General features: G+C 33.9%; 1 long non-coding RNA gene across 1 annotated transcript; it reads left to right on the top strand.

Annotated features, from left to right (window-relative positions):
* The first annotated feature begins 10,032 nt into the window (after positions 1-10,032).
* LOC131047966 (uncharacterized) lies at positions 10,033-15,416 on the top strand. The gene is made up of 3 exons (XR_009106333.2): positions 10,033-10,623; positions 10,808-10,919; positions 14,942-15,416. It is a non-coding gene; the product is annotated as an uncharacterized LOC131047966 (long non-coding RNA).
* Positions 15,417-20,719: the final 5,303 nt, after the last annotated feature.

Genomic DNA, 20,719 nt, shown 5'->3' with positions numbered 1-20,719 from the left:
TGAGGCAGAATTCAATCTTACATTATGTTATTTTGATTTCTCCTAAGGACGACGACCTCGGTGCACTCCTAATAGAGGAGTGTAGTACTTAGTGAGTGACTCAGGACCCGAATGGTCCCAATGAGTCTAAGTCTCTGGCTAGAGCACCTCCTATCCCAATTGGATAGATGCCTACCCCATATGGGTAGATGCCTATCCTGCATTGGATAGATGAAACCTTCTGTTCTGTATGGACAGATGCCTAACCCGTATGGTTAGATGCTCATCCCAGATGGATGAACGCCTAATCCAAATGGATGGATGCCCAGAGTATGCAATTGAATCAAACACAAATGATTAAATTAAACCAAAAAAAAAGTGGTCAAATTTTGTTGGGTTAAGTAAAGTGGGTTATTATACAAGGAAAGAGTCACATGTTGCAAAACTCATGTTCAATTTCGCTACCATTATGATGTATCTCGATATATACATGTTGCCATGCATAGTAATGGAATGTTCCAAGAATGTGGTATAAATATACCACCTGAAACTATAAAGGAGTTTATATCAAGTTTGTTTTACAACCCACCAAATGAGCAAAATTTTCTTTTCAATGCATGTGTTTTCGGTGTATGTGATATATGTGGCAATCTTGCATTGTTGGATGAATGTTTGCATGAAAATCTTTCAAATGATTTTGGACAACAATTAGTTGATGTTAAAAGATTTAAATCTGTTGAGTATCCACTGAAGGATGGAAAGGTTGGAAGACGGTGCGATCTAATCATTGAAAAAGTTAGTGTTCATGCATTTATGAATAAATTTAAGAGTAAGATCGTACCTAAATATGTTAAACACACTCAAAATTCTAGATGGCTCGATGGTCAGTTTCGAATATGTAAGGATACATTTCCTGTTGGCAGTATACTTTTGGTCATTGACTTTGCAGAGAACTACACGCTTGCACCACAAGATGAGGTCCAATCACAATACTACAATTCAGTGCAAGTATCGATTTTTGTCCATATTGTCTATAGGCATGTACCAGATAGTATAGAAGAGGATCATAAAATTTTGAGCGAGTACCATTTCTATATGAGTGATAATAAATTACACTCATTTGAGTTTGTCTAGTATTGCATCAAGACCTTTTTTGAGAATTTGAGGGAGAGAGAAATTCAGATTACACAACATCTAATATGGTCATATAATTGCACAAGGCAATTCAAGAATGCTAGAATGTTTTATTGGTTGAGTAGGATTCATAAGAAAACTAATATCGAACACGTGGAGTTTTTTTGAGGCTGGACACGGGAAAGGAGAACATGATGGTGTCGATGCATGCATTAAGAGAGCCCTTTGCAGAGAGCCACTCAAATTCGAGGAAAAGGCTAAATTTAAAAATGCAAGTACAATTGTGGATTGGTGTAGTGCAACTTTATCCACAGGATCAAGTCATAACTCTACAATTAGATATTTTTTCTGGCTAGTTAAAGAGGAGAATATCCTTCCAAGATATGATTGTGATACAATCAATGGGTCAGCTAGATGGCATTCGTTTAAGAGTTCTAATTCTAACACTTGGACTTTGTGGACTAGAGAGCTTGCATGTTTTTGTCAATTTTGTGTAGCAGGTGAATGCGAAGAATGTGAGAATATTGAATGGGTCAAAGAATGGCAACACAAATCCTTAACACCTAGTGAGACACAATATCAAGATGTTAGAAGAAATGAAGACCTAGATCATGCATTTGCATCAAAATATTATGATCGTGTTTCAGACCTCATACAACCTGGTAATTTAATTCAATTTCTTGTTTATAACTTTAAATTATATATTTTTATGTATTGTCATATAATTTATGATTGTATTTGAATTATAAATTCTAACAAGTTTTATTTTTACATGTACTTAAATTTGGTTTCTAGGACATGTGTATGTTGTTGTTTCACTCGAGGATAATGATGAGCAGGTTGAGTATTGGCTAGCTAGATGTGTAGAACCTAAGAAAAAGATATGTGATCAAGTAGATGATGATGGTTTTCAATATCCAATTGGGTCTCTTGTGGTAGTTGGCACATGGCTATGCAAATACTTAACAAGAAGGAATGGCTTACCAACTTATGAAGACTACCAATCATAAAAGAAGATTATACACTATTCTCATTTGGTGGTGGCAACAAACATCAAATTAGAAAGATGCAAAGGTAGACTTGCTAATAAGGTATTGCGGACACTTTCAGTAGAAGAGCATGAGGCAATCATAGACGCATTACATAAGAGAGAGGATGCAGATGGTACATTAGGTTGAATCAAATTTATATGCATGTAAGTTTGTGTTAATTATGTGAACTCTCTTATATTTAGTTATGATAATTGTTTTTCTTTGTCCCTTTAACATTGTATTTGTCTACATTTGATACAATTTTGGTTTCATAAACAACATTGTATTAGTTATCTTCTTCTTAATGTTATTTTGTACACATTGTAATTGTGTTACAATCATTCTAATTTTCTATGATATATTTATTTTATCGTAATCTCTTCATAGATTAATTGTAAAAATATTTGACTAAGGAAGATATTTTTGAACTATCATCATTCTATTTAATACCACATCCAGATTTAGTACAACCTCCACAACTTACTCCCTTGCATATTCTATTTGGGGCTCATAATTAACATGATAGAGATTAACACTTAACATAACATAAGACCAAAAAATTTCAAACATTTAGAATAGCCACCATAAGAATTCAAGAAAGCCCAAAAGGAAGAATTATCAATTCCAACACTAAATAATCAAAATGTCAAAAATATCAACAATAAGTCAAGTTTGACCAAGAATCACAAAATAGATAGATGGAAAGGTTTGGTGACTATACTAGTCATAAGAAATTTAGAAAATTTTATGCTAGCCCTTATAACAATTATAAATTCTATCAATGACCACAATAAACCACCAATACTTGAAAACCACTTTCACATAACTAAGTGACTAATGTTAGCCACATTTGAGGGAGTAACAACTACATGGTCCCCGAGAATACAACATTCAAGGTGCATTGGAGAATGTACCCAAGAACATCAAAAGAATGAGTTTATGCAACAATAAAGCACCAATACACTTAATTATGCAAATGGACATGTGTAGGATTTTCTACCACATCCACATGAAATTCCTTTAATGAAAGGATTAGGTCACTTAGAGTACCACATTCACTAGGAATGTACAATTTTACAAGGCTAAGATGTACATTCACACTCAAATAATGATACTTTACACATTCACTTATGCAGGGCATGAATAGCATTCAACCATTTAGAGAATATCCACACTAGGGACATGCATTTACTCCATATAAAAAAACACTACCATGGGCTATGAAAAAATGATATCCACATACTTAACATGGAAAACACAATGGAGGCACTAAGCCCCATTAACACAATGATCCTACCATGCATGTTCTCCTTTTAATAACTTAATTATGCACTTTATGCAAGATAGGGTTTGCACAAGACTATGACAAATAGATGTTGGATATACAAAATGCATATGACCCATTTAAACTTCTTCCAAGTATTCTTTTTAAATAGTGAAATTAATCATCTATGTTATCACATATTGATAAGAAATAATGCAAGTTAGCGACATAAGTCATTAGCCCAAATGATCTATCATAACAATTCACATTTCTTTCACTTCTCCACACTACTATTTCACACATGCAATAATGCATTCTCATAAAATATCAATAAACAATACACCTTAAGCAATCATATCAACACAAAATATCTTCCACATATCAAACATACACAACATTTTAACCTCTTTCACATTCAAATGCATCACCTCAATAACATAATTCACAATGCTCAATCATGAGCCAAATCATTAGCATTCCAATCAAATCAGAAAAATTTCTCAATCACACCATCTAATAAAACATGCTCGAGAAAGAGGACCACTTAAGGGTTACTAAGAAAGAATCAAAACACGGAGAAGACAATTGCACATGAAACAAAACTTTATCACACTCAAGGGTCTAACGAATATTTAACAGGAATTTCTCAAACATATCATACTAGGGAAAACTAGGTAACAACCCTTGTTGCCAACAACATCCACACAACCAAAAAAGCATGAAGACCCAACATGAACTCACACACAAGGAGTAACATGCCAAAGAATGATCATTCTCCACATCAAGATAATATACAATAGGGGTATTTTTTCTTCTCTAACAAGTGCAGAAGGGCCTAGGAGACACTCTTCCTCCACAAAACATTACTTGGGTTGGTTCACATTGAACTCACTAAAATTCCATACATGGTACAAAGCAACAAGGTACCAATCAACAAGACATAAAACCAACTCACAACACAAACACTTACATAACTACAATACCTATGATAGTTGTACTTTGGGACCCATAATAGTTGACCATCTTGTCATGAGAGGCTTCTAATCATAGTTTAATGGTAGCGTTGTGTAGTTCATCTTTTCAAAGAAGGTAACTTCCATGGAATTACAATTTAGTACCCTTGCAATAGTTAACCATTATCTTCAATTAGGCTACCACTTTATATTTTCAACTTGATAGGAATCGATTAAGAGAGAGAGAGAGAGAGAGAGAGAGAGAGAGAGAGAGAGAGAGAGAGAGAGAGAGAGAGAGAGTAATGACATAGAGGGTAACATGTACGTGTGTGTGTGAGAAAAGGGGGGTTTATTGTTTGTTTATTTTTAGGGTTTGTTGTTCGTTTATTTTCTAGGGTTTATTGTTCATTTTTTTCTATCTAGGGTTTATTGTTCATTTTTCTGTTCAAGGTTTATTGTCTATTTTTTGTGTCTAATGTTTATTGTTCGTTTACAATTTTGTTTTTTGTTTTTTTCCTAGAGTTTTAAGTTTTTACTATTTTTTAAGTTTATTGTTTGTTTACGTTTTCATGTTTTTTGCAATATTTAAAAATTTAAAAACCATTTTAAACATGAAATAAAATAAAATAAAAACCATTTTTCAAATTTTATAACACTAAAATTAAAAAATAACAATAAATTAACATTTTTTTTATGAAAAATAATAAAAAAGAATATAAAAAACAAAACTATGTACTTAGAAGGAGGTAAAAAATGGTTTGGGGGGTCAGCTGGGATGAAAAAATTGAGTACCCGTGCTCCTTTGAAACGTTTACCCATTTTTGAAACAGTGAAAATGATGGAAAATGGTTTTAAAAAAAATATACATTCAAGAAACGGGTGCCTGTTTTGCTTCGGGCACCCGAACCAAAATGGGTGCATGTTTCCGAAAAACGTGCACCTGTTTTTGAATGGCTCTGGCACCTGAAGCGAAACGGATGCCCGATTTTTATAAATTGGGCACCCAAAGCGAAACGGGTGCCTGCTTTGCATCTGTTTCTAGTGGACTCTTTTCCCAACCCATAGACTTTCATAGGATTGGGACCCAACTTTGTGCATTTACCCATCTCTCGACACTATTTTATGTATATTTTGTTTAGAATATAGGTATATTAGTAATTATTTCATTCTCTTCAATGATATTTACTATTTTTAGTAGCTACATATATTAAAATTACATATTTCACTAATTTCTAACCTTGTTAATTCTTCTATGTTCTTTACATGTTATTATAGAACAACTCCATTATCATAATAAAGCATTTTTTTGTCATACCATGTCACCACAATTCTATTTCAGAAGCTCATAACAAGTTATTACTTCTTTTCCAAACTTCTGCCCATGTTCCTTTATTTATCCCTACTCCACTAATCCCATCTTTTTAACTATGACTGTTACACAGTTGCCTCAATGCTAATTATTATTATTTTACTATTTTAGGTGGCACAGATTGGATAAAATAGCGGTCAATAGTTCTGCTATAGTCAATGTATCAAACAACTTCTTTCTTTGTTATGGTTGTTGTCAAGTTTCTAGGCTTTTGTATGATGCCTCTTATTTAAGTTCAACGTGACTTCAAATACTAAACTTTTGAGTACATCTTCATAGTAGACTTTATCATATATCTACAATTTTAAAGTTTTGTATAATCTAAATATGGTATCTCACCCTAATTACATGTTATTCTTTTGATCATTTATTATCTATTTGTTGCTAAAACACATACAATTATCTATCTGAACAATTTATTTCATTAATATACATCTCCACTACTGACTCTTTTTGTATTCCCAATATTTTAATATAAATTTGTTATATTCTTCAATACAACAAAATACTTTTATTTATTTGATATCAAGCAAAGATACTTACATTCCAAAATAAACTTGTCCAACACTTTATTTTATTATGTTCAAAATATTTTATTTTCTTTCCTTTGTTCTATCTTCACTTAATTTTCAAATTTACTTTTCACTTGTTCATAAACATCAATTAAAAATTATTCTATTGTACAATGTAACACAATTATGTTATTTATTCACTATGCAATAAGCTCTTCTTATTAAAGTACCCTTTAAATTCATATAAATACATATAATCAACAATAAATTTCTTTTTCATACAAACGAATTATTTAAAAGCATTTTTCTAAATCTGCCATATTGTAAAACTATACATTTAATCAGTTACATCAATGTGTAAAATTTTATTACATCAATTAAACAACCATTATTATTTTTTATTTTATTTTATTGCATCTACATTGTTTACTTATAAAATTTATAAATTTAATTGCTTTTCTAAGATTCATCCTTATATATAGTTACATTCTTATATATACTTATTTAAAATTTTAAACATACATCAATATTTAAAAATAATAAACACTTCAACACATTAACTAAGCAAAAGAAACCAGTAAAATTAAAAATCCTTTCAACAAAATTAATCATATGACAATAAACCTTTTTAACATACTTATACATCTTCTTATTGATGTAGCTTTTAAATTCATACAAATGCATACTATTAACAATAAACATTTTTTGAACCCTCACAACAATTCATCCAATTAATCTCCCGATGAAGATGAAGACTCCCGTAGTCCCTGCAATTCTTGCCCAGGCATTTTCAAACTGCCTTGCATCTGCGATTGCTAATGGCGCTTCTGTCGGTGTGGGTAGCAGTGGGGGCGACTTGGCGCCGTTGACAACTCCTGCAGCCCCTGCAGTTCCCACCAGGCGTTCTGCCTTGCGTCTGTGAATGCTAATGACACTTCTGTTGGTGTGGGTAGCGGTGGCTTTGTTCCGGTTTTGGACTTGGATGCCCTGGCTGCTGCTGCTAATGCTCAAGTCATTGGTGACTCTCCTTGTACTAATGGGGCTCCTGACGACCCTCCTGCAACTGCTAATGGTCTGCCCAGACCTCCTTTTGCTGGGAACTATAGCTTTGCTCATGTGGCCAGATCTACCCATCTTTCCAAGGGGGTTCATCCTCTTCCTTGTGCCAAGACTTCTCTTGTTGTGGTCTGTGGCCAGGAGGTTGTGGAGAATATCGATTTCTACCAACATAGTACTTTGGTCTATAGATTTGCTGGGTTTTGGCCTTCCCTTCCCGACCTTCATCATTGGGTGAGTGTTTCTTGGAAGCCTTTAGTTGCTTATGGCATTGAGCTTTTCCCGTGTGCTAAAGGTTTTTTCATTGCTTCTTTTACCTCTACTATTGATCGTGATTTGGTGCTGGGAAAGTTGTGGTCTTGGGGGGGATCACTCTCTCTCCATTAAGCCTTGGTCTCCTTCCTTCAACCCCCTAACTGAATCTCTTTCTATTCATCCGGTTTGGGTTCGCCTCCCCAATCTCCCCTCCATTTTTGGGAGTCTTCTTGCTTTGAGGCTATCGGTAACTCCATTGGCAGTTTCCTGAAGGTTGATGATGCAATGACATCCATGGGTCACTCTACCTTTGCTCGCCTATTGATTGACATTGACACATTTCTAGCCCTCCCCAGGGATGTGGTGCTTATGGTTGGGGATAAGCCTTGGGCTCAATCGTTGGATTATGAGGACCTCCCCTTTTGCTGTTGACGATGCTTCTCAATGGGACACTTGGCTTCAACCTGCTCTCTCTCCTGCCGCAGAGGCACTACTACTTGGTGGAAGGATGCTACTGAAGATCACTTGACAATTAATGCTTTTGACTCTATCTCGGTTGAGTCCTTTCGAGATGAGGTGCCCCTTATTGTTGATGATGCCTTTACTGAGGCTACTACTATGGTAGACTCTTCCATCCCCTTGGCTCCTAAACCTATTGCTCCTGATCCTCAGCTTCGCTCGTCCACTTGCAATTCTGTCCTTCTTCAGCAGTAGTCTGTTGTGTCTCTGCAGCATCAGGCTGCCAGTGTTTTGTTGCAGCAGTCTGACAGTGTATCTGCGGGGTCTCCCCCGCTTGATCTGTCTTTGAATATTCCTAATGATAGTGTCACCTGAATGGTTGTGTGTCGCAGGCGGAAAGGAAAATCTTCCCCCCTTCGTCAAGGTGTGGACCCTCCCCACTCTTGACCTGGGTTGGTTTGTCGATGGTTTGACAGTGGGTTTGTTTGCCCTGTCTAACCTTGTTTGTTTAGGGTTTTCACCCTTTCTTGTTTCCTCTTTTTTAGTTTTCCGTTCAACTTTGTATTGGGTCAGCGCCCTTATTATCGTTGTTTTTTTATCAAAAGCAATACACATTTTATTCATACTTATTATTAATCTAATATGACTTTTCTAAATATATACTATTCTAACTACTATGTCACACTTTTAGCATTACACCTCTTTACAAAATCCACCTCTATTAACTCTTATTTAAATCTAAAAAAAAAAATAACATCCAAAAATGATACACTTAACAAAATCATTAAATATATACCTTGAAGCATTTTTCATTTGCTTTTAATTTAAACATTTCAAGTCTCTTTTCAATCAACTCATTGGAGAAAGACAAGCAACTTAACAATCAGTTACACATGAAAAACAAGTGCTACTACTCGTTAGTACTTGATTAATAATTTTGTAATAGTAACTTTAATTGTAAGAGACAAGAAGTAAGAAGAATTTTTACTTATATTACATTAATATTTATTCAATGAAATGATCTTCAATCTTAAACATAATCTAATGTTTATATTATAAAAATTGTTAATTTTATATTATTATTGTTAAAATTATTCGATTATTAATTTTTATTATTCTAATTACTAATATATTATTCTAATTATTCGATCAATATTAACACTTTAAAAAATAATCATTAAAAAAAACAGAAGAAAAAATTTAGGCTACAAAGCCAATCCAATATATACCTAGGGGGAGAGTAACAATAGATAACATAGTTCCAATAACCGTCACCTTATTATCATGTTGACCCCGCGGTCATAGTGAAAACACCATTAATAAATTTATTTTGTACCAATCGCTGATCATTTTTTGTAATTAATTGGCCTATTCGTGCACAACTATTGGAACATTTGTCTCATTTGTGCACCACGATTGGAACATTTGTGTACCATGATTGGAACATTTGTGCACCACTATTGGGACAGTTGCCAACAAGTACTAGTGATTTTGAGTTGACGGAACATTTTTAGTTAGGTATAGGTGACACTTTGAAATGTGTACTTTTTGACCTTTGTGCGCATAACTAATTCTACAGCGTGCATCGTTACTACCCAGAAGCCAGATCAATAGCTATAAGCAGTTAAATCACATACAAAGACAACTTAAAAAAAAATTCAAAATCCGATATATCGTTTAGGATTTGTGAGTGTGCAAAGTTAGCTATGACGACTACTGGTGCTCTTCCCCTATTCACTGGGATTTAATGGAGAAATTTACTGCCTGGGCATTCGAGTTACCATTGATACGTGCGAATTAAAAGTCCCGTCATATCATCTTTTGTAGTCAATTATTCCAATTAAGTGCACAGAGGAAAGCAAATTGTATAAAGTAGTCATTCGAATTTAATTTGAGGAGTTTCGATTTAATATTAGTCTATTTGATTTGATTGGGAAGAGCCGGTTGTGGAGGTCCAACGTGGCGGCAGTTACAGATAGTGGGTATAGGTAGGTATTTATTATCAATAAATTGTTGAGCAGATGCTGAGTTTTCCGACATTAGATTAAATTTTCCCGTCACATAGAAAGTCCCATCAATTCAACAAAGGCAGGCAGAGCCCATACCCCTTATAACTAATGTTTTTGAACTTTGCGCAAGAAGATCTTGAATATAATTCATATTGTATCGATCGCACCGCTCAAGAGGAGTGAAGATGAGGTTGAATTCTAGGGTTAGGGTTAGGGTTTGTTTTCCCATCACAAGAGAAAATCAATTGAAGTATTATGACAAACCACTCGTTACTCAGAGAACTGAAAATATTTCTGCTACAAGGCGACTCCGAAAGGATTTTGAACAATGTCTCTGCCTCTGCGGTAACACATAAGAGTACTGTTGAACACATCAAAAGATTGTAGAAGCAGTTTAATGATTAATGTTATCAGATTTCTACATTCATGCCTATATACACTTGTTATTTCTCGATTTAATTGTGTATGAGATTTTTATCAAATTCACAATCAAATCGATAAATAGTAAGTTAATGTAGCAGGCTGATGATTTTCGCATTAAGCGATGGCAAGTTTATTTCCTTGGCTGAACTTAATTAAGTGATAGATTCATTTGCTCCCAGGTGCGAGTCCTACCGCGGGATTTTAGTAATATTTTTAAAGTACAATGCATGCGACATTTATTTATTTTCGGTGGTTTATATTTATTTCGGGTCCTACCAGTGATCGGTGTTTTTTTAAGTTCCAATTTTTATTTTTCTACTGTACATGATTTTATTTTAAATTTGAGTTGTTTTTCTCCTACAGAACCGAACACAGAAAGGGCTAATATTTCGACATTCTTTTGGTGATATGGAGAATTTCAGAGCAGAAACTCTAAAAGGGCTTCGCTGGCATAGCGCACCAGAAAGAGTGACAGGTAAGGATTTTTATAAATCCTTATTTGGGCAATGAAGCTTGTCTGTGTCTAAATAAATGTTGTTTCACTCTCAAACCCTTCAAGCTCAAATAGCGGGTGACAGTTGAAATGATAAAATAACAGTTTTTTAACTAAAAATCCACAACTCAGTCTTGCAAAAGGGAGAAATATAATGCGACAGCTTAAATAATCGGCAAAACAAGGCTTTTCCCACTCAAAAACAGAGACATACACGCACAAATCCTTTGAGTTAGCGACTAAATAATCAGAATGTTCTGTAAAGGTTCAAATTTCTGTATCGGATGGTGTACTTACAATCCATCCACTCTAAGACGTTCTCTCAAATTCCTTGAATTAATCTGCACCTTACATGTGTGAAAGTTTTAAGTTCGTTGAATGAAGTCCTTTTTATCTGTGCTAGAGATATTGTGCGTTTGGACATATGTCCGTTTATGGAGATGTAGGGGTCTTCTCATGGAGGTCTCGGAAATTATTTTCGTCGGTAGAAATTTTTTTTTTAATTTTTTTTTATGATGGATCATGGAGTGGTATAGAATATTTTTGCAAAAATGAATCTGGTATAGTTGAATCTAAAATATTATGTTAATAATTAAAACAATCTCCTTAATAAGAGTACCTCCTTTTCTTCATAATTAAGTTTATTTGGAATGAGGCTAGAAATTTATTCCATCAAATTTAAAATATTTTGTGTCTGAGATTTTAAATTCTCACTCATTACTTTTTTTCATTATTTTATATTTTTACATTTTGTTAATAATGTTTTTATCATTTTATATTAATATGCTTTGTTGAAATGAATATGCAAAATGATAAGGATGTGGACCTTGAGATTTTTTAGGGTTATTTTAAAGAGGCTGGTCCCATGAACTTGGTAATTAGTTTAAGCTTAAAAGTTTAAGTACTTAAATTTATAGATGGTAAATTTTATTATTTTGCATATTCAATTCAAGAGAGTAAATAAATATAAAATCATAAAAATTTAATTGATGGCAATTTAAAAGCTCCATATGATTGACCTGTGGCAAAAAAATACATACATGTTCTAGGTTCATCCTAGATGCACCTTTTTATATTTTTAAATCTTTGAATTAAAAAGTAGGGACTGCTATTGGTGAGGAAAGGGTTCTAAAGGTAAGGTCCCATGTGGGGCTTTAGGATCTATTTTCATGAAGCAGATAGTTCATGAAACAAAGAGATAAATATGCTACAAGTCTATTCAGGAATCTTTTTTTGAAAAATAGCAATACCTACTTTTTAGGTCTGCATATTTCAGTAGTGAAATTGGGGGTGGGGCAGGTAGGGGAAAGGACCTAGTAGTCGAGTGCATTTCAATGACTGTGATGGCATTTGTTAATTTAATACCCACACTTGTTGATTTAATGCCCAATATTTTTGACAACATTGTACCAATAGTTGACTTCAAAAGTTGTTTTTGCTGGTGATGACTACCCGTAATTGAATAAAATATATCCCTTAATGTAAAAAGCAACGAATCATTTGATGCCATATTAGTCTACAAGTACTTCTCTCTTTTGCACAAGTATTGATCTCACTTTTTTTAATTGACTGTTTTGGATACCTTGACAAAAAGCATGCTTAAAATGACAGGCATAAAAAGCAGGGGCTCTTATTTTTTTTGTGAAAAGACTCCAAATAATCTTGTAGCAGAAAAAAAAAATTTCATGGGACCACCTCTTCTTTAAAAATAGACCTTTAGCCCCCTTCAGGGGACCCTTGCTTTAGGTTGCTCGACTATTGGGTTCTCTCCCTTAATTGCCCCACTAGCTTAGGAATTTTTTATGACACTTGTCAAAATTTGGGTCATTGAGTTCTACTCAAAAGCTACATAGTTGAATCCTAATAGCAATATTATAACTACCAGCTTCTCTAAATTTCACTACTTAAACTTTTAAATGAATTGCATTACTAAATTCATGAGATCACCCACTTTAAAATATTTTTTAAAATTCTCAACAACACCCATTAAAATTTTTAGGAAGCCCCCTCCATGGGACCTTACCTTTCTCCTATTGCATTTTTTTTGTTGCTTCATGGGACTCCTTGCTCCTTCAAAATAGATCTTGAAGCCTGCCCATATATTTTGGAGCTTAAACTTGAAAACTTAAGCTGCATCATAAAATTCATGGGACCACCCACTTCAAAATAATCCTACAAAGTCTTAGCAACACCCATTGAATTTTGAACTTTTTTGATGGAAGATTAAAAATCATCAACAAAGGGCTTTTAGCTACCCAAGAGGGGAGCATGAGCCTTTAGGTTGAAAGGTCTTTGGCGAAGAGCCAAGAATTGAGGGGTATCCATGTTGCCAAATTTGTTTGGAGCATGATCTTGACCTCATCCCTTGTGATTTTGGGGCCTTGTACTCAGCAAGACTTGATCCTTGGTGGGCTCATTCAGAACAATTCAACTTCACTAGACAAATGACCCATTGATAAATTTATGTATTTTGATATGTAAATGGGGAGATTTCTTTAGTATTGCACTATTAAATACTTCTCTTCTTGGATCATTGTAGAGCGGCTCTAGATATAGATAGGGAAAAGGACCCAAAAGTTGAGCATGTTCCAATGGTTGTGATGGTATTTGTTAGTTTAATGTCCAATATTTTTAATAATATAGCACTAATAGTTGTGACTTTAAAGTTACTGTTGATTATGAGTTCTCATAATTGAACGAATTGTATTCCTTAGATTTAAGAAGGTAACAAATCATGTGATGCCACATGAGCACACCTATAAAATATGACTAGTTTTTCTTTTTTGGGGGTATTTTTGATTGCTTCAACAAAAAGCATACTGATGTGGCCCTGAAACCTTAGTTATATCTGCATGTACACATGTATATCTATATCTGCATGTACACATGTATATGTATATCTGCATGTACATATTTATATCTATTTGTCATACATATACATATATCTTAATGATAACAGATTTCCACAATCCATGTAAATGTTGCTCAATGTTTCTGGATTTAATTGTGTATAGATTTTTTTATCATAATAATTCAGATCACACTCCATGATCTATCATCAGAATGAGGTAATTCAAGAATGGGTAAGATTTAAATGTGTAATAAGTTCTAAATATGTATGTGTACATATATCTTAATGATAACAGAATACCACGATCTATGTAAATGTTGCTCAATGTAAATGGATTTAATTGCGTATAGATTTTTTTATCATAATAATTCAGATCACACTCCATGATCTATCATCAGAATGAGGTAATTCAAGAATGGGTAAGATTTAAACATGTAATAAGTTTTATATATGTAAGGTTAAAACTTAAGCTGGCACTGACAAAGTTATGGAAGGATTACATTATAGCCTATTGATGTAGGATTAAGGTGTCCCAACCTTAGAGTTCAAACATGCTAATTTAATTATTTATTTTATTTTTGGCCCACTTTGGAAGTCCTAAAGATTGGGGAATAGTGTCATTGGTTTCTATGTTGAGACTACGACAACAAGCTTCTATTATGACCATGACGGTTTCTAGTTCGATGGAAGAGTCATAAAGAGTTATATTTTGACAGTTTGAATTTATGATTTAAGTTCACTTTTGATTTAGCATTTGAAAATGTTATTCTGCATTTAGAATTCCTTTCAATTAAATTCTTTGGTGGGGGGGTGACTTTGCTAACATACTAGTGTCAGATTCATTTTGCATTGATAAAATTTATATTGAAAAATCCATACTAAATGAATGGATGCGCTTCTATGCGCTTCTATGCGCTTTTTGCGCTGAAGAGTGCTTCATGTGATTTGTGCATTGAATGTTTCTTTTTGTGGAAGGAAGCATTTGATTATAAATTGTATATATGGTTAATGGTTCTATGTGCTTTTTCTTTTGAATAGTTGGTTTCTCAGCAAGGATGAATTGTGCATTGAATTGAATGGTTTTGTCGAAGGAAGCGGGCTTTTGTTTGGACACTGTCAAAAGTGAGCCCAACACCCTTGTGATATTTTGCAGGTTGCCTTAGCTTATGAAGAAGTTGGCCTAGGCACTCCTTACGTTGTGAAGATAATATCGTCAGCTGCTGAATCGAATTTCGAATGTTGTGGGGTGAAGAAAATTGTGTTGTATCTTGCACGTTCGTTCACCTGCTGAAGAAATTTTTTCCATGTACCTGCTGTATTCCCCGTCTTCAGTTACTAGAATTTTGAAGTCTGGTTTAACGCATGAAGGGAAATGCAAGGTCTGTTCTCAATGACCCCTTTGGGGTATATGCCTGTAGACCCCTTCTACCCAGAGGAGAATATAGAATGGATTGATGTCTCATCCAAGTTAACTGGACGGCTTTTACTAAATTAAGATTTGTGATAAATCAAATTTCAATTTCAGTTTTAGATGCATCTCATGGCATGACATTTTATCACCTCGCTTTTGCAACATGGTTTGATTATTAATTCTGCATTTCCTACGGATGATTCTGCAACACGATCTTTAGAAATGGCTTTTTAAAAGTTTCCAGAGGACACGTAATGAGGCATCTTGGGTCAATTTTGCTTCCCTATTTAACATCAATTTGGAATTTTTTTAGTTATATGACCTATAATTCTGTTCTTTTAGGGTAATCTCTTGAAATTTAAACTGAGGTTTGTTTCTCCATTTCATTTCATCTCCTTTTTATATTCTCCACTCTGCCTTTGTGTAGAGAAGAAAACCTGGCAAGGATGGTTTGCCTTTGTCTTCTGCTAGAGTTAAAGGGTTATACCAAATGTTTTTGTTGTTTGAACGGTCATTTATTCAAACAAGAGCTGCGGTGCACTAGGAGTCCCTACCGAATATTGAAATCATTTTGAATAATGTTTTAAAAGTTTCAAAATATTCATTGAAGCTGTGTGCAATTTCTTTCAATATTGATATTAATTTACTTCAATATTTAAAAAGTAAATTAATTGTAAAACCGAAAGGAATTGGTTAAGACACTAAAATTACCTTTTCTAAAAACCTTGAAGAATTCAGACAAATATGCATTGTAAAAGATCAGAGAAAATATGATTGCATCTATATTGAGTAATCTAAATATATTCTGAAATTTGGAAAAGCTATTTTTTATTTAATAAATCTATAAGACGTAACATACAATCTTTATGAATTTTAAAAGAGGTATGCGATGCTGAAGAAAGAAATCAACTTCTGTATGACTTGCAAATTAATGCTCGTGTGTCCATGCTTTTTTAAAGTGTTGAAGAATCTCCATTATAAAGTGAACAATGAGTGCTTGTGCTGCCAAAAAGATAATGTGAAATTAGTGATTTACTCTTAAAACAGATTCCTCCAATTTGATATCTCGATGTACCTGTTTGATCATTGCATTTTCACTGCAATAAGCTTTACAACAGATATGTTTACAATTGCAAAGAGAAAATGATAGCATCAAGAAATGTAATAAGATTAACGATAAAGTTATCTCAGGAAAATGAGACTCGCATGAAAGGCATTGCCATCGTGTTGCGTCTGTCGTTGAAATGGATTCTTGTATACTATTAATTATTTTGTATTTACATTTCATATAAAAGTACAAATAGGGGAAGGGTACAGTGGACATAGTATCAATAGTGGATAGATTTCACATGTATCGAGAGCTGATAATTTTTTAGCTTTTTTTACTATAATTGACCCATTTGTGTACTACTGTTGAAAGATTTGTGCACAACTATTGGGGCATTTGTCTGCTAGTACACTTTGAAATGTGTATTTTTTTATGCTTGTGCCCATAATTGATCCCACATCATGCATTGTTACTACCTAGAAGCCAAAACCTTAGTTATAAGCACTTAAGTCGCATATGAAGACAATTTAAGAGTTCTAGGTGCGCAAAGTTAGCTATATCCACTACTGGTGCACTTAACCTATCCATATTTGCAAAAAAGATGTAATGAACTTTCAAATCTCTTCACACTTTAGAGTATTTACCTATTTTTGAGATAGTATAAATTTATAATATTTAGGGAATTTAAAGTTTAAAACGTGTTGGTTTGTTATAAGTGCAAGAATTATGAATGAGCTCTAAATGTCAAATCTTTTCAATAATTAATGTATTTAAAAAGATTTAATTTTTCAAATGTTTCAAGTGCAAGGGGGATTTGAAGCTCTTCAATCTTGAGGTCTTTTGAATCTTTTTGAAACTTGGGTGGTTGTAAATGTATCAAAGGAAAACTAAGAATGCAAGGTCACATGCAATTGTGAGCAACAATGATCTCACAAATGCAGCACTAGATTGATCTTGATGGAATACAAATTTAAATTAGAACAAGCAAATAATAACACAACAAAAATGTTACCCATAGACAACAGTGGTGCCACATTATGCGCTTATAGAACCCACCAACAAATGTTGTTATAGACATAGCAATTACAACGTGAGGGATGCAAGACAACTAGAAAAATCAACAAATATAAAGACGATGTGTAGGCAGAAAATAAGTGCCTATGAGAAAGAATATCATGTGTCTTAGCCACAAATAATTGACGATGCTTTTGTAGTGCACAACATCCTTAGTCTATTAGGAATTGCTATTACAGACATGTTGTTGTCCACTCTTCCAAATGATAAATTGGAATCTACAATGGAATCAAACTTTCACCTATAACACATTTACCTCAAAACACTCCCGCTAATTTAGTTGAAGAAGTGGTGGGTGATTAACTATCTCATGATACAATGGACAATTAGCATGAGGAATTGGAAAATGGTCTTAGTCTTCCTTTGCAACCTAGCCAACAATCATGGTTGGTGGAGGGAATTATGAATCTAGGTATTGATTGACATTGTTGAGTAAAGTGAGATTTTTTTCCTTCCCATTGCCACCACCCACAATTGACATATCTCAAATAGTACATTGCTAGGTTGAATGTGGCGGTTCGAATGGTGAAGGCAATATAGGTTTTTGTTGAACACTAAAAGGCTTTGGGTAAATCAAGTTCCTTTAATACATTACTAAATGCAAAGTGGAGCTGAACATGTATTCATGCTCAAGTTAACAAACACTCCTAACGGTGTGTGTAGGAAAGGGGTGAAAGTGAGTGGGACGTGCAAGGTTTCTAAGCATTCAATGGACGAATGCATTAAATTTGGGTGTTAATTCACAATGAATCATATAATTAAGAAGTGCATATTCCAACTTTGTTAAAAATGAAAAGATAAATCAATATAAAATTTTGCATTTGTAAGCCTTACCTCAATATAACAATGGCTATTGGGGTGACCTTTGGGTGACAATTCCATCATTAGAGCTTTGGCACACTTGGAGGGAGCTTAACTGCAACATTTTTAATATCCTAGTGAACTCTATGGATTTTGTTGTTAAGAAAATAGAGAGGAATCATTCAAGTGCTTAACAAGAAGGCTCCTAGAGAAGGGGGAGCTCCATTTACTTCATGGAAAAAAGATATGAGTAAGCATTCCCTAGATTTTAAAGGTTTCAATTGGTGGAGGGAAGGGAGGTGGTAGAATATAGGGTTCTATAGCAAACGAGGGATTCTTGAGAGTCTCCTTTGCTTTGGATAGATCCAAATCACAAGGATCGCCCATACATAATGGCCCCGTATAGATTGACCTAACCCTCAGCCACCCTAACCTCCATCTATTCTAATTCCAGGAGCTCAAAAATTTTATGCGCATCTTCTGGATTCAACCCTTGTTGATCAAAATCCTTGAGGGCATCGAAGTGGTTTAAGAGCCCTTCAGATCGCCTCTCCTTAAGCATTCTCTTCAAACCTATGGCCCTTATTACAAGGACTTGCTTGAATAAATCTTTCTTTATCCTTTTCTCCTTTTTCCATTGGGGCCTCTCCTTTGTCCTTCATTGGAAGAACGTGATGGGTTGTAGTTGATGGAGCCTCTTTAGATGAGACCCCTATAGGATTGTACCTCGAACATTTTTTTTGCAAATGTCTATATTCATGACAAATTTGAAATTTAAAAGGTAGAGCTTCATAATTAAGCTTTTAGACCCATGAGTTGAAACCAACCCAAATTTCCATTGTCTGGTAACGATTTATTCAAATAAAATTCAATACAAATACAAGCACAATAAATCACCTTTTTATCCTTTGTTTGCAACGAAGTGCCCATTGATTTTCTCGATAGCAAAGCTATCATATGTAAAATATCTGGTCTCCAAACTCTAGTGGAAAACAAAGAAATCTTACCCAAATTGCGACCCTCAATGGGAGCTCCTCGGATGGGTTAAATTGAATGTGCCAAGACTTGATGAACATCTAATATAGGTTGCCTTCAAAAGCCTTGTTTTGGTATTTTCTGCCAGACAAGAAATGACCACTATGAAATAGCCATCAAAGTCGACAACATAATCTTTATATCCCCTTTAAGATTTTAAGTCTGCCAAACCCATGACTCCAAGAAAGGCAAAGAGACTCAAATTCCAGAGAATTTGCAAAATCAAGGCATTGGTGCACAAATAATTTACATCCTCCACAACTGAATCTGGTTGAATCACCAAGATTGGTCTATCTAGGTAGTCCAAGAAGACATTAACTTTTTGGACTCCAAGATCTCCAATTTTCAAAATATTCACTCCATTCTCATGCCCTATTGAAAATTTATCAAAATTTCAAATTATGTCATGAAAAGAGGGACTCCCTTGATATAACAAGGGGTGCAAAGCAGTGAAGTTTCCGCCAAGGCTACAAAATCAATGTTGATATTGGTGTTGTGTGATGTGTTTGTGTATACATGAAATTAGACATCCTTGTAAGTTAAAGCATAGCCCTGATATTGGTGTTGCGTGATGTGTTTGTGTATCATGAAATTAGACATCCTTGTAAGTCAAAGCATTGCTAGTTGAGTCTAGAGTAGTGTATTTGAAAAATAATTTTAATCTTTGACATATTATTCTACCTATCAATAAATAATCAAACATAAATAATGATGCTATTAGCATTATAAAATTAAATAACTGACAACATAATCTTGCATTGTAAAAGTCCCTTTTATATCCAATATATCCAATATTTCATAGCATTAATGACAATGAAGATAGATTACAAATTATAGTTAATGAAACACATCCAAGTATACCAAGTAATTCGATATAATACATCACTATAACATTTTCTTACAATAACAAAAATGATGATGTCAATCATAAACAAATACATTGCTTAATCTATCTTGTGTAAACTTAATCTTAACAACTTAATGTCTTTTCAATTTACTATAAATGTATTCTCCATGCAAATAAACTACATAATATAATCATTTTATTCTAGTTTATGATGCAAATAAAGTGTAGAATATTATCATTTTTATTCTAGTTTATCTCGAAATATTTTACTTTCAAAGATAAGATTTTCCTAGGATTTGGTATTGATATGGTGACCTTCATTGGAGCACTTGTAGAACCCTTTGTTTTAGGATTCTTGAAAGCTCCATTGCTTAGTTGTGCTTGATCACCGGTTCTTTTTTGTTCTGTGGTCCGTTCTTCGCCTTCATCTGTGTGTACAATGGTTTGTCTTCTGCTTGAGTTAGAGGGTTGTACAAAATGTTTTCGTTATATGAACGATCATTATCCAAACAAGAGCTGTGGTGCAGTAGGAGTCCCAATCGAACATCAAAATTAGATCATTTTGAATAATGTTTTAAAAGTTTCAAACTATTCATTGAAGTTGTGTGCAATTTCTTTGAATATTGATAATAATTTACTTTAATATTGAAAAAGTAAATTAATTGTAAAACCAAAAGGAATTTGATTAAGACACTAAAATTACCTTTTCTAAAAA

The sequence above is a fragment of the Cryptomeria japonica genome, chromosome 3 (assembly GCF_030272615.1).
Source record: "Cryptomeria japonica chromosome 3, Sugi_1.0, whole genome shotgun sequence".
Taxonomy (NCBI): domain Eukaryota; kingdom Viridiplantae; phylum Streptophyta; class Pinopsida; order Cupressales; family Cupressaceae; genus Cryptomeria; species Cryptomeria japonica.
Note: the sequence above shows the minus strand (reverse complement) of the source record. Positions and strands in the feature narration are given on the sequence as shown.